Here is a 16,362-nt window from a genome sequence, read left to right on the forward strand (position 1 = left end):
AGTCCAAATGGTGTACAAACTGCGGTTTTCTGTATATGGTCCGGATGGACTGGTATTTGAAAATAAGCACGGACTATATCAAGTTTTGAAAAAGTATTTTTCCCGTGGAGTACATTGGTTAAATCCTGGATATGGGGTATGGGATAACGGTCTGGTACAGTACAGGCATTCAATCTCCTAGAGTCACCCACAGGACGGATGCTGCCTGAGCTTTTGGAAACAACATGAAGAGGAGATGACCAAGGTGATTTTGATGGCCGGCATATGCCTTGATCCATCATGAACTGAAACTCTTTTTTGACGGCGTCATACACTTCTGGATTTAGCCTTCTAGGTTTACTATGGAAAGGCGGACCGGTTGTTTCAATAAAATGCACCGTATTATGTTTAACAGCTTTTAACCCAAATGTTAATTTTGTTAATTCTGGGAATTCTTCCAAAATTTTATGGTATATTGATTCACCAGAAATAAGTTTTAGAGATTCATAATCTGTTAATTTTGAAATTATTCCGGGTTGGGTAAATTTAGTTACATTATCATTAAGTTTGAGCCCTTTATTAATAGGTCTCAAAAAGTTTGTAAAAAATCGGCCCCTATTATTGGAACAGGCACATTAGCAATTAAAAATTTCCATGGGAAATTTCGCCTGAGACCTAAGTCCACATTTAATAACTTAGATCCATAAGTATAAATTTTGGAGTTGTTAGCTGCAAAAAGTTGCAGAGAATCAGGCTTTAGATTTTTTTTATTTTTGTTGAGCGGTATGCACGAAACATCAGAGCCAGAATCGATCAAAAATTTGAAATGTGATCTCTTATCAAAAACATGCAAACGATACGATTGCGCGGCTGCCGCCGATGTAGGTTGATCAACAGCCGCTATTGCGAGTTTTCCGGATCTGCGTTAGTTGAGTACGAACACGGCGATACGCACTTCAGTGCCTTTTCTCCGAAACGCGCATGATAGTAACAGAATTTTCTCCCACGATCACCGGAACGCCCACGCGAATAACTGCGCTGTTTGTTTTTCCGATGGAAAGTGCCTCTGCTTCTGTCGCGGGAAAGCCGTTGCACCTGCTTACTTAAAGCGGCGATTTCGCTTCGGAGTGCAGTAAACTCATCCAGAGTGGAAGCTTTCCGCATGGCATTACTTTCCGCGTCTCGGCTGACGGCAAAGACGCTGTTATCTGCTGAGGAAATACGGACCTCGGCAACTTTGTCGGCCATGTTGGCCAAATTGTCCATGGGTTCAGAGCTTATTGATAAAATTGCCTGCATTTCCGACGGCAGTCTTTGGAGACATAAAGTTTTCAGAAAATCGTCTTTTATGCCTGTGCCACCACCGTGTTCGCGCATCCTTCGGAGTAACTGCGATGGTTTATCGGCGCCTAAATGTAGTTCAGAAAGCAGTCGACGGATCTGTTCATTTTCAGAAGCGGAAAATTCAGCTATAAGTCGAGTCTTTAACGCATCATATTTGTTGGTGCCGGGGGGGTGCGAGTAAAATATCAGCAACCGCTGATAAAGTTTCCGGATCAATAGTTGCAATCAAATGATTGTATTTTGTAAGGTCATTCGTTATTTTTGCTAGAGCGAAATTGCTTTCCACTTGGATGAACCACAATTTTATATTGTTCCTCCACAGCGGTGGTATTTTCACCGAAAGATGGGACACCTGCGACTCTATCGGAGCTTCAGCATTGATACTTTCGTTTTCAGTATTAAGCATCTTTTGTTTCTCGTTGTCTAAAACTAATAATTTTTACAATATTTACGAGTATCAGAAAAAGTTATGATTATTTATATACACGTATTTTTAAAAAAAATTTGGGAGTTAAGAATCATAATAATAAACATGTTAGCCAAAACGAAAGTAATAAGAAATTAATACTTCGAATACAAAAAATAACACGAAAAATAATACTGAATATAAATAATACGATTTCTTCGCCAAAATAATGGGGAAATGAAATATTGACCAATCACAGAGAAATGAACAGAAAATTCGAGCACATACCTGGTCCTTGGCGCATTACTTCTTGGCACAATAATCCAAAATAATCCATTACGAAAAGTAATTGAAGAGCTCAATCACCAAAATCTGATTTGAGCATATTTTAGAAATTTTGAGGCTGGACTTCGCAAATTTTAGAATAATAAAAACGAAAGTACCAGGTCACCAGTTTGGTGCGTGGTTTAACACACATTGCCAAATTTACTTTAAATTAAAGTATTAAAACATTTCTAATTAATGAAAACTGCCAGCCATGTAAATAACAAAAATAAATTTTAATTACAAATTAAATTAACAAATATAGAACATGATACATTGGCCGTAATTCCATCGACCAGCACGAGGCAAAAGTTCGGAGCAAGCCGGCGAAGGCAGGGAGTGAGTCACTCGTATTCGTTGGAGAGCAAAGTTCATCTCCGTAGGTATGATTGATGCTTATCGCCAACTGGCGAAACAAACAGTCATTTATCGCCTGTTTGGCCGCTGCAAATCAAACCAACCAACCTCTGTATTAGTTACACCTGTTAGGAATTTGACGGATCCAAGAAACAGAAATGGAACGTGAAATGAACTTGACAGCAATTCTGAAAGTCTGTTAAAGTAACTTCTGTTTTGCAGTCGTTTGATTGTCTGCTATCTATAAAATCAACGCCAATTGAACGATGCGAGGACTTACAGAAATATTCAAGAAATCGAACTAAATCACTTTCTAAGAATGATAATCTTAGAAATTCGAAAGAAAAAGGCAATAAATTAATTCCTTCAAAAATGTCCATTTGAAGAAAACGAAGAAACGGAAATAACTACAGATCTCCAAAACATCATTGGGAATGTTAAATTTTCATTCGATATGCCTCCACCTGTTGAGAATAAGTTTATGTGCTTGAATAGGCTGTTGGAGTACAGGCCATCAGGTTTTCATATTTCTCCAGAGGATAAGCCGACATCAATAATATCAAACTACAAAATGAGGCTTTTAAAATTCAGAAAATGAATTAGATAAGATTTTTGTAATTCCTTACATTAACTTTGCAATAAGGAGCAATACTTTTTCAAATGTTTGCGGGTGACTTATTATTTAGCATGTCTAACGCAACAAGACAATTAATTTTAGCAAATAATTCATATGAGATTCCGAAAAACATTAAATATAATATTTTATTCTGACTATCATTATGTTTTACAACTAGAAATTGTCTAAATACACATAACTTTCGACAATTTAAAATCTACCTTTTGATTTGCAATCTGCACCGGAAAATAGGCAGTTATTAAATCATTTCGTCACGAAATAAAAATCAGGTTTTCGACTTAATGATTTAAGAACCGCTCGATTTTTAACTCTGCATTTAAAAATCATCATGTTTATCAATTAAAGAATGATAATAAAAATCGGCCATCCACTTTAATTAAATTACAAGAATTATGAATCAGCATACTGTCAATACTAATTTTAAAGTGCAATAAAGGAGAAATAAAGATTAAATATCTGAATAACACTATTCTGCCATTAAATTAGGGAAAATATCCCTTTACATTTTTAATTTCAATGCTTTTATTTTTTAAATTGGTTTTTTTTTTAAGATTTCTGCACACAAATACTTAGGTAAGAATTTCATTCTTTTTCGTATCCATTAACATTTAACACTGCTGAAATTTTTTATGCAGTACATAATTTTTCCCCAGTTATCTGTACTAATAACAATAGGTATGTGGCTGGGTACGTATGGTGTTGGGGTTTTACAATACTGGCCATTTAATTTAGTTATCAAATTCTACACAGTTTAGGAGGGTAAAAGTATGCACCCCAGAAAGTTCGGTTTTTTTAAAAATTTTAATTAGAAATTAAACAATATTTTGATGTTTTTGCATGATAATGTCCTAAAACATATTAGCAAAAGAAGTATACTATTTTAAAATTTAATATTTTAAATTAAACTAATTTAATTGCCGTGTACTTCTATATACAGAACAGGTGTCAAACTATCTCTATAACGCGACTTGAATGTCTCGCACTGTTGTATGCTTAAACCTTTGCAGTCGGAAAGATATTCGATGCATAATTATTCAATTAATACATGGACTTGTTTTATTACACCAAAAAATAAATACATGCAACTGCTTTAAATTGAGTTTCCCTGAAAAATGAATCTACATTATTTAACCATTCTGTAATTAGTTTTAACAATTAAAATTCTTAAAAAAATATATATAAAATGTCAAAATGAGGCATCGTCTTGAATCGTGGCTGAGAGAAATCATTCAACTGCAAAGGGTTAACCACCTAATTGTTTTATTTTCTTTACTATCTAAAAAGATGACACCTATTTTCTTATTTTTATTCAAATGGAGACCCATTGAATACTTGACTTATCTATGCACTAGAAGTAATTTAATATTGAATTATAATCGTTATGAGTGGTTTATTTTTTGCTTACAACTGTCAAAATTCGATAAATCGATGCACGTATTGCAATGAGACAAAACAGTTAAGCGCTTAAAAATACTTTGTTGGAGAAATTATGAAAATCAAGTTACGTTTAAAAATTTTTTTTAAAAACTAAACACAACTACTATTCCGGGAGAAAAGACTTAATAGAGAATATGAAAAAAATAATTATTAACAAGAAACGTAATATACGCTACACCAGAGTATATTTTTATTAGAGCATTTACAATGCCTGAACACTATATGAAACAGAATGACAAAGAATCACACTTTTCACATACGAAGATTAGTATAAAAAAATTCTTTACCAGAAAATAAATATATATTTCTCACAAAAAATAGTGAGCGCTATAAACGGCTTAATGAAATTAAAATTTTCACGAGCATTAATCAATTAACATCTGTTTTCATGCTAGAACTTTACTTAAAAACACTGGATTTTTCATGGAAATCCAATTTCCCATAAAATGTAAAGTTATAATAAAATCTTTTATTAGTTCTGAGTTAAAATAACACTAGCATTCTTTATTTACAAGAATTTTTTACATATATCTCACACCTATTAATATAAAAAATTACATTAATACAATTACTAAATCCATAGATTCAAATTATATAAATTTCTAAAATACATTGAATATAATCGAGAATTGTCGATTACATTCCTATTCTCGCTTATATTGATAATTTAAGTTGAAAATTCCATCTCAAAATAATCCCAAATTATAAAAAAAGGGATCTTTTTAACAATTTTTTTAAATCAAAATTAACAAAGATTTAAAAATTTTTGAACCAAGATTGTAGAAGATGTTTTGTATTAAAATTCATAATTCACATCGATTCTGGAATTATAAATACTCGGGAAGTTTAATTTGAATTTTAAAACTTTTAAAATGAAAACGCCTTAACCTTTTCGAAACTATTATTAAAAAATATATAGATTTGAGTATACTTAGATGTTCCGTAGTTCTTGAAAGGATTAAGTTACAGTTGTAATAAAAATTGGATAATAATTCAAGTACTTTGCAAACGGTTGTTGCATTTTGTTCTAAAGATTGCGAGTTCAACGTTCAGAAGGTTGATCTTCATGCTTTCGACCGTGTTTGTCAAAATAATCTTTCCTAAGGTATTTTTTGCCACATACGGCACATACAAAAATAATTTTTTCGTCGTATTGTTTTTTGTGCGAAGTTAGAGAAATTTTCTGTATAAAAGCCTTTTCACATGTTTTGCCCACATGTGGTCTTTCTCCAGTATGTGTACGGAAATGTACCACAAGTGTTTGTATCGTAGGAAATCCTCTACCACATCTTCCACAGATATGCGACTTCTTCCCCGAATGTACTACGGCATGGTTTGTAAACGAAATTTTGCATTGAAATGCTTTACTGCATTGCAGACAAACGAAAGTTCTTTCCTTTGTATGAGTATTTAAATGCTCGACAAGAATTTTGTATCGGGAATTGTACTTGCATTGATAGAATTTTTCTCTTGCATGAATTTTTAGATGGCCACGGAGAGTAGTTTCCAGCCGAAATCTGACACCACAAGTCACACAAACATAGGGTTTCTCTGAAGACTGGGTGTGAACACGCTTTGGGTCAATTCGGTTTTCACATTCCGTACTCATTTCTTCACGGAGACCAAAAATGTTGCTTGCATTTTCCAAGAAACTTGTGAAATGTTTCGCAGCATAGTTATGATCACTGTCACATGGACCAGGTTTGTTGTATGTTTTATCTAAGACATTTTGTAAATATTTGCCATCATAATCCGGATCTTTCTGGCAAACAAGATTTTCGGAATTATTCTGAAATACATTTTGGTTATCTATACTATCCATGACTTCTGGAGAAGCGTTAAAATTTAAATTGGATGGTACGATTTCCCGCGAAATCTCCAAAGCAGCGGGATAGCTTGGAATTTCTGGGACATTCGTTGAGGATGAAGAAACTTCGTTATCAGTAGCTGGTAAAGCATGATTTAATGACGAATCTTCGAAAACATATTTAGTGTCCAATAGTAATATATTAAGATCATTAAAACCAAGAGATGCATTTACATTTCCTAAGATGCCCTCCATATCGAGAGGATACTTTAGTTCAGAATCATCTTCGAATAAGTCTCCACTTGAGTCCATAAAAATAATTTCATCCTCCGATGAGGATTCGTTGATACTTCCGGCATTCATAAAAGGATCGCCCTTGATCGTTTCATTTTCATCATCTAATTGTTGCATCAAATATTCCGAGTGCCGAAATTGTTCTTCTCCATCAGTTTCTTCAATTGCCCTGTCAGAATTTGCAAAATTTTTGTGTTCAGGATTTGCAGATTCCATTCTAAAACAGTAAATACTATGATGGTTAATGTAGTTTAACTTACAAAATGTCAATAATCTAAAAGTGTTAAAAATTCTTTAAAAAGTTACTGAATTGATACAAAGCGTTAAGAAGAATTAAATCTATTGCTGGTATCCCTGACAAAAAAAAATTTGACTCATTTCAAGTCAAATCCATATGTCTAAAATCAAACGCTATGTATCGATATTGAAGTATTCGTTGACTCTTTAAATCAATAAATCCCACTTTGCGGCAAGATAATGGAACATTTCGAAGTCATCATGGCTACTATCAAGGAAATCCTGAAACGTTATGTAATAAATATATTCTCTTTTTAATTTAATATTTCTCATAAACATGGATAACATCTGGTGGTGATTGTAAAAATAAAATCAAAAACTGTTTTTAATTTTTTAATGAATTTGTAATTGTTTGCATTTTATGTATAAGTACTAATTTAAGGAGACATGATAAAAAGTAAATGAATCAGATTTATATTCCAAATAAAATTTCATTGTTTACTTCTTGCACTCGGGTGGTGACTCTCACTCACCATTCAAGAAGGTGCATCATTTTGACGCTTTATCTATTTATTTAATTTTGATTGTTAAATATACCTGCAGAGTAGTAAGCAGATGCAAATTAGCTAAACTCCCGTTTAACTAATTTATATTTATATATACAATATAGTATATTTATTTAATATATATATTTAATATATATATTTATTATATATATAATATTATATAAAATATATATTTATTTATATATTTGTTTTATATATTATATATATTATTTATAATTATTATATTATATTATATTTATATATAATATATATTTATTATTATATTATATATATTAAATATATATATTTATATATTATATATATTTATTTTTCGGATCAATAAACAAGTCTTTGTATTAAGTGAATAGTTATGCATCGAATTACTTTTCCGAGTGCAAAGGGCTAATATTCGTGATTGTCTTGAGAACATATTTTTCAGCATCAAATTATGGTAGGCATAAAATCCGTATTTTTGTACACCAAATTTGTCCACTGCGTATGTGAACTGTTCCTAATAGAGTCGATTCCCCTGACATCATGTTGATCTTAAAATACAATACTCTCTGGATAATCCACATTCTTTCCACTGTACTGTAACTTCATTTTCATTTTCCTCGTGTAAGTTACACAAATATTGAGTTAATAGAGGTTTAATAGACCAAAACGTTTAATTGAAAAGATTATAATTTCTAAATAGATTAGTAAACTCAATTCAGGTTATATCATATAGTTTCATTCAGAAATTTCTGAATCGAATAATATGGAAAATGGTTCTAATATATTCTGCCCTAATTCTATTAATATTACAAGAGAATGTATTAATACAAAAAAATATTTGCACATCAACCCTTTATAGGGACTGCCATTGAATAATGCATTTATAACTACTAAATTTTGTACAGATATATTTTCTAATTAAAAAAATGACCTTGGTGTAGTTTCTTCGAAAATTTTCGTTAAAAATTAAACCAAATTTTGATACTACCGTTCGGTAACTTGTTGAAATATTATCACAAAACTGAACAATAGAAATATCATTATATAAGTGACTTTTGCCTCAATCTAGAAATGGGAAAATTATTTTTTCGCACATCTAAAAGTTTATCTGTTTTTCATTTTTCTTTAATTTGAGGATTTTTAAAATTATTTTTATACATAATTTGCAAAAATATTTCTCAATGTTAAAAGGAAATTTAAACAGCTTTTATTTATTCTGCAAATATTTAATTGCAGGGGGGGGGGGGGGTTTCCATTGTTCACTGCTAAAAAATGTTCTACTTATTTTCTTTTAGATTCTTTAGTACTTGTAACGAGTTCTGACATTCTCATTTTATTTCATCACACTTTTTAGGGTCTCAATAAATAGAATCCTTTACAATATTAAGTAATACATTCGGTATACTGAATGATTGTGCAGATGCTCTGTAATTCTTATATCATCAGTTTTAAAACCATCTAACATTCTATTAGACATGGTTATAAGATATAAGCAAAATATGCCACACAGTTGTTTTTGAAAACTCTGAACTATATTTTTGGTTAATTTTCTAAAATAATACGGTTTAAAGTCTATCATAGTTTCAAGTTTAAAAATATTGTGTTGAGGGAGTCTGTCAATTTTTGGACTTATAAAATCAAGGAAATTGAGTTGAATTGATATTTCGAGCGAACCGACTGTTTGCTGCTGTTGTTTATAATGGCACTTACCATGGAAAAGCTCGCTGACGACGTCAGCGATTTTAAGCCAAAGGAGCGTCTCTTGTTTTAGTAGCACCAACTAGGGCCAAGAGTACGTTCTTAGCTACTCACGCATCACATTCGCTTGCACAGCCCCTTTTTACAGGGGGGGGCACATTTACACATCTCACAGATAGAACAGATAAAGAACAACCATGCCTGAACCGGAACTCGAACCCAGGACACCCAGATCACGGGGAAGACGCCTATGCCAGGACGCCGGCGACTGTTTGCTAAAGGCAATTAACAAGTACAGTCCCACAAGATATGCAGAGTCTAATATTTACAAATTCGAATAGAACACGTCAATACGAGTGTTTTGATGTATAACAAGTGAGGTCCTCTAATATAGCGTCATAGTCTAATTACAAGAAGAAAGTTAATTACGAATCCGACAATTTGTATTCCAAATGAGATGCATACGACAATTGCATAACTTGGAAGCTTTCCTAGGTGACTATGCAAATTTGTGGCAACCAATGATAGGAAATGCGCATCTGCAAGTGAATTTGCAAATTCCCACAACTTGGCTAGAAAACAGGTTTGATGAGAATGAATTGAAAGCAATCAACCATTGACCAATTTGAATGGTTTAAGGAAATTTGATTTTGCAGGCACTATGATTAGTAAGGTTAAATGTACAGAAATTGATTTTAATCGGATCTGGTTCTGTGATGAGATGCACTTCCACCTCCAAGGATATGTTAACAAACAGAACTGGAGGTTCTGGACCACCGAAGATCCTCATCATCCAATACTTCGACAACTGCACCTTCTTAAGTTATCAATTTGGAGTGCGTTATCGGTGAAAATCATCATTTCGCCATTTTTTTTTGTCGAAAATGTCCAGAGAAACTTATTTTGAAGTGTTGAATAACATTATCGTTCCATTCTTGCATGGCATAGATAAAATAAACGATTATTGGTTTATGCAAGACGGTGCTAGACCTCACCTCATTCAGCGAATCCATCTCCTAGCGGAACATTTTCGCGATAGATTGATCGAGTTGTATAACATTAATAAAGCAAGTAATAGTTTAGAATTGCCACCTTGCTCCCCGGATCTTAACCCTTGCTTATTTTTATGGGGATATTTGAAAGACCCAGTGTATTTGGACGACTCAACATTGGACGACTTGAGAGCAACAATTGAAACTGAAGTCAAGGAAATTGGAACAGATGTTTTGCAGAAAACAATTACGAATTTCTTCGATTCCAGACTTCGCCATGTTATTTGTTCGAACGGCCAATATTTCGAAAATCTATTTTATTGAAATTTCTCAATAAACATTGATTTTCACTTTGTTTCTTTCTCATTTCTTGAATTTTTCATAATACAAGCATCAAACCTTAATTAGACTATGAAGTTATATTTTGGGAATCCACATGTTATACATCAAAATACTCATCTTGGCGTGTTCTATCCGAATATGTAATAAGTTAAAAATGCATACCTTGTGGGACACCCTGTATATGTACACACAGTGTTTCAGAAACAGTCAAAAACTTGCGGATTTATTACCCCCCTCCTTTTTTTTTGAAAAAATTTCTCCACAAAGGCTGCACTGATTTCCATTTGACCATGTAAAAAATATGCCTGTACTCCCATTTTATGATGAAGATTTGGTTATTTAATAAACTAACCTGAAAGTGATGAAGAGAAGGATTTAGGCTTGCCAAAGAAAATTAATAATTATTTTAACTTCCGTTAATGGCTTTATTTGTTATCTGTATATCGCGATGAATATCCATATTTTAAATCTCAATGGTTTTAACCCTTTGCAATCGGAAGTCTCCTCTTATTCAACATTAAAGACGGTGTACCGTTTCGATGTTTTCTTTATTTTAATTTTGAATGTTAAAAACACTTATAGAATGATAAGAGAATGTAAATTAATTTTTCGTAGCAAGAAACTAGTCCTTATATTAGTTGAATAATTATGCATCGAATTATGTAGTTTTCCGAGCGCAAAGTGCAAAACCTTTCACAGAGTTATGCAAGTTTTTCGGTCTTTACGTACTTACAATAACTCATGCAACTTGGGATATTACTTCATGGCGGAAACTCTAGATCATCCAAATCCTTGAACGGCTAATTTGTCTATTGATTCATGTGTATGTAAATCGATATTATTAAAAAATTATATAAAAAATATGAATTAATTTTTATATAGAATCTAAGTTCAAAAATTTATATCTAAATTTATGAATAAACCCGACCAAGGTTATACAGCTTATCCGTTTTTCAGTTCATGTGTATGAAATTTCGAAGATTATAAAAAGAAATCAGAGGAATAAATTAGAGGTTTTGATTGTGTTCTTAATACCAAAATCGAACTTTTCTTAAAATTTTTATCTTTAGTGGTTAATAAAATAGCTCTAGTGTTGCTTCAAACGGGACGTTAATATAACCAAACCAAACCAAACCTCTAGTGGTTAATGAAAGACGTATTTTTGTTTTTAATCAAACAGTGGACACTATGTTTAACGATTCATGCCTAAACAATGTTCACACCAGACTAACTATTGCGGCGCAATAGAAAGTCACGTCTACTATATTAGAAAGATCACGTGTCTCCAATGTGATAACGGGGAAATCATTGTCTCATCGAGACACCATTTGCCATTATCCATATCATGTTATTTAAACTATTCACAGTAAGATAATACCGAGATATCAGCAGAAAGACAACTATTGTGTGTAATAATTGGCTTCCTGGGAACGAACCTTAAGTGATCACTAGCGATGATCACTTTCATTTGGATACTGAATCAAGTAACATTTTCGATGCTATCATCCGTATGACAGTATCCAAAATGCTTAAAAAATTATACAATTCTATAAGCATGCAAGGACAGCAAAAAATAGTTTATACAACGTTATTAGTATTACCTATTCATTTAAATCAGAAACAGAAATATCGATACAACATACAAAATTGAAAAACATTTATATATAATTGTTGTGGGAATGATGGGTTTTAATGCATCAGTCCACTTGGATTTGCTTATAGTTTTATTTCTTGATTAACAAAAGTGATTATGATAATTTTTACAAGTGGGAATTCAATGATAAAGAAGGAATTTATATTATTTGAAGATGGATAGTTGAGGTTGTTCAAATCATCTTTCACTGCTACTCGTGGTACATTCCAGTTTCGGCCTTTTCAGAGGATCATACTTTTCGAGCTCCGGTCCAACCCTACTCGGCTGACTGCCAGATATTATCTGATGAATGTCTGGAATTGGTTGGTTGGTTAGTTGGTTTTACTGGCTTAAGAGCCATATTTAGCTATGCTGCGCCAAACAAATGGTAGATAAACAGGATCATGATATCAGCCTGGAGATAATTTACCACATTATTTATACTTCATTAAAAGGTTATCGAGACTACTGGTATATCAAGCAGTCGTTGGATAAACTTTTCATATGAATAATGTTTATCAAAGGATATAACGAGGTGTGAGACTGATCTTCTAAAGGGTCAATAAGAGTTTCATGTGCTAATGGTGGTTTCTCTTTTGACACCTTTTTATCGTTATTGTGCGAATGCTTTAGTGTTCCTTCTGTAGTTTGTTTTAATTATCTTCCAATTTGCATAAACGTTGAACTTGACTCATATTCTTCTTTGGAAAGTTCTGTTTATTTTTCAATGAATGCAGATCGTCCTCTTGATTGGTCCTAATAAAATCTCTTTGCCGAACCACTGGGAAATTGGTCGTTAAAATCGGAGGATTTTCTATATATTTAGATGTGGAAGCCTCGCTATTTGATTAGTACAGTCGGTTGATCGTTACATCTGTGATCACTAAAAGCGGCAAATATTATAAATATGGTTATCTTAACTTAAAAGTGAAATTTAGAAAGCGCCATATAGTGCCAGTCAGCAAGCGAGGAAGCTCTGTAGGAAACCATTCCAGCTGATTTCTACTTTCTAGTACATGAAGTGTACGAAGAGAAAGTATTGTCATTGTCAAACTTTTCGAACTCAAGATTTTAACGAATCTTCCCATTTCAGACCTCCCTAAGTTCCAGAATCATATTTTTGTAATTAAATATAAATTGGGTATAAATTTATTTATTTTAATGTCTAATTTCGAATTAACACGTGACCGTGAATTGACCCCCATTGATCTCTTTATGATAAATATCTGAAACTGAATAATCTATAAAGCGGACTAAAAGGGATGGTATTAAAAGAGAAATAACTTGCCCACTCTCTGTCGCTGTATACAATGATATCGTTGTTGGATTGATAGTTTCGTTCAAAGAAACCAAATAGGAAGAAGATCTGAAGAATAGGGACACTTATTTTCTCATTTATCTTTGCATCTTAAATAGTTTCATATTGTAGTAAAAGAAACAGAAGTTTAGCTACCATTCTGTACAGCATTAGATCGTCTGCTAATAGATAGATATTCCGTAAATAAAAGGCCATTCTGATAGCTACCGAACAAAAAAGTGTATGACTCTGGATAATGTGTGCTAATCCATTGTAGTGATGCATAATCCACGATTTTTTAAATAACAAATAACTTTGCTATTGTTATTTTTAAATATTTGGTCCAAAAATCTGTTATTTCAATCATATTATTAATTTGAAATTATTATTTAATATTAAATATAAAATTTATTAATTGTAATTAATACTTAATTTACTAATTTAAGGAACGTGTGATTGAATTAATTTATCTATTTCAGCTCACTTCTTAAATTTGATTTTTTTCAAAACTATTTATTTAATTTCTGTATTGGAGTAAACCATTTTCTGAAAAATTTGAATTAAATATAAATGTTATTTCTTTAAATTGTTTACTTTAGTTCTATATTCTACCAATAGATGGCGCCAGCAGTAAATGGAATATATGCAAAGTCAAATCACAAGCAATTAAGAACGATTTGTATGGAACAGTGCATCAACACATACGAATACCAGTAAGACCGGTTACTCTCATGAAATGGGACGGCGACTTCAAATTTTCCAGTGAAGTAACCGCTCCGATAAATTTCAGTGATATGCACTTCAGTGATACGATGATTCCAATAACAGGACCGTTCACTTTTCAATCCGTTCACAGATTTCTCCTTTTCTGTTATGTTCGAGAGCTTCCATTGGACAGATCGTATCGATTGTTACTTTCCAATGAAGCAGAGGCGGCGGTGGCAGGGGGGGCAAGGGGGGGCAATTGCTCCCCTGTCGGCAGCCTCTTGCCCCTCCGTCGGCGAGAAATTCAGAGTTTCGTCGGCAAAAGTGTTCACCATTTCACAATGGTTGTAGCGAGTTGAGCATTATCGAATATGATTATTTAAAATTCACCTTAAAGTTAATATATTGTAAACAATCGAAATATTAAAGTGGTTTGGCTATATTTGGCAAAATCAAGTGGGGGTAGGTCAATAATCGATAAGGAGGTTGGCCAATAATATGCCATATTTTGAGAACAATTTTTGATAGACCAAACTAAGAACTGAATGCAATGGATGTCGAAGACGTTGAGTTCGCAGATTTTCAGACATCTCATTCAAATGTCTGTCATTAAGCTTATAATTTGCACTACTTTTGGCAATATAACCAACAAGATGACATGTGTATAAAACATAAGACATGTCGCATTTTGTCAAAAAATTTTGATCGGTTGACTAAGAATTCAATGCGAAGGGATGTTGACGAGTCCAAATTCACAGTCATTTCATTTAAATGTCGTAATGTTCATTCAGCATATAATTTATACTATGTTTAGCAGCATAGTCAATAATCTGGCAAATGAACACGACGTCACATTTTTTCCGACTAATCTTTATCATAGGGCTAAAATTTTATCATAGATTATGAAAAAAAAAAAAAAAATGTTTTCATCGGGCACTTCGATTACCTGCCAGTGAAATTATTAGAGAAATTGAAGCTTTTATATTATTCATGAATAGGACGATAGTTGTTTTCCATAATTCATAATTCAAATTCAAGTTCTAAAATTAATCATCGTCTTATTCATATAATTGTTACTTCCTCGGCAACGAATTGATAAATTTATTTTATTCATTTCACTAGGAGAATTTCCTGACTAAAATCTAGTTAATGGTTAAACTAAATTTAAAAGAAAAAAAAGTGTTTTCTTTTAACACTCTTGTGAGTTTGCATGCTAAGAAGAGCTGTTTTGCTGTATCCAAATTATGTGAATTCATTATAAATCACTGGAATAAGTAAATTGTATAGTTGTAAATTAAATCCATTTAACAATAAAATATTTGTTTTCTTTTGCAATCTAATTTATCATGTTACAATTATTACGCTAAAGAAATATTACCGACTGCAGTTGACGACAAAAAGAATATTTTTGGTATGGCAGCTTTTTCGCTACACTAAAAAATGTATCCAAGTATGCACTAATTTTTCAAAAATAAATTATTACCTACATGCTTAACACTCTGCATTCAATATTATGACTATGTAATCGGAGAACGTATCATTTATATATACTTTTCTTTCACTTACTATTATCGGCAAAAAGTATATAATTGCAGATGCTCCTAAATTTTTAATAGACTTTGAATAAAGATATCTTGATAAAAAGATGATTAAAATAGTTATTCTTAGAATATTCGTAAATAATACATTAACCCCTTGATATATGAATTTACTTAATTTCCTGATTAGATGGCAGATCTTATTTGGGACAATTATCGTTATCTTAATCCCCAGAAAAATATAAGGGCATATGAGGTAATGATGCGTTTTCAAGTGTTTTAAATATCTTAATACTTTCACTTAATTGTAGATTTAAAATTAAAAATTAAATAATTCCATACGCGAGTTAGACTCGCCATTGTATATATAGGGGTTAAAAAAAGCCTATGCATGCAATTGGGGGCATAAAACTCGCCTTTTGGTAGGAATATTAGCTTGTAATAACTTCGAATTAAGAAAGTACTTAATAGTACATAGAATAGTCAGTAAGTGCATAAATAAAAATGAAGATAGGTGAATTCATGCTCAAGATCTAATTTTTTTTTTCAAATAAAATGCATTGGTATGCTAGGCTTTAAATGCATTTAAAGCCTAAATATATATAGAAAAATAAATACAAGGGGGATCTAACGTTTAAGCAGTCCATTTTTCATAAGAATATTTTTCATATCTTACATAAAATAGTAAGTTTGTACATATATTTACAAAATATTTTCTCCGGTCTTCTTAAAAAACAACATGTTGTATTTTTTCTGCATTCTATATTGTTCGTGTCCGAACTATAGTAAATTT

This window comes from Argiope bruennichi, chromosome 6 (assembly GCF_947563725.1).
Source record: "Argiope bruennichi chromosome 6, qqArgBrue1.1, whole genome shotgun sequence".
Classification (NCBI taxonomy): Eukaryota; Metazoa; Arthropoda; class Arachnida; order Araneae; family Araneidae; genus Argiope; species Argiope bruennichi.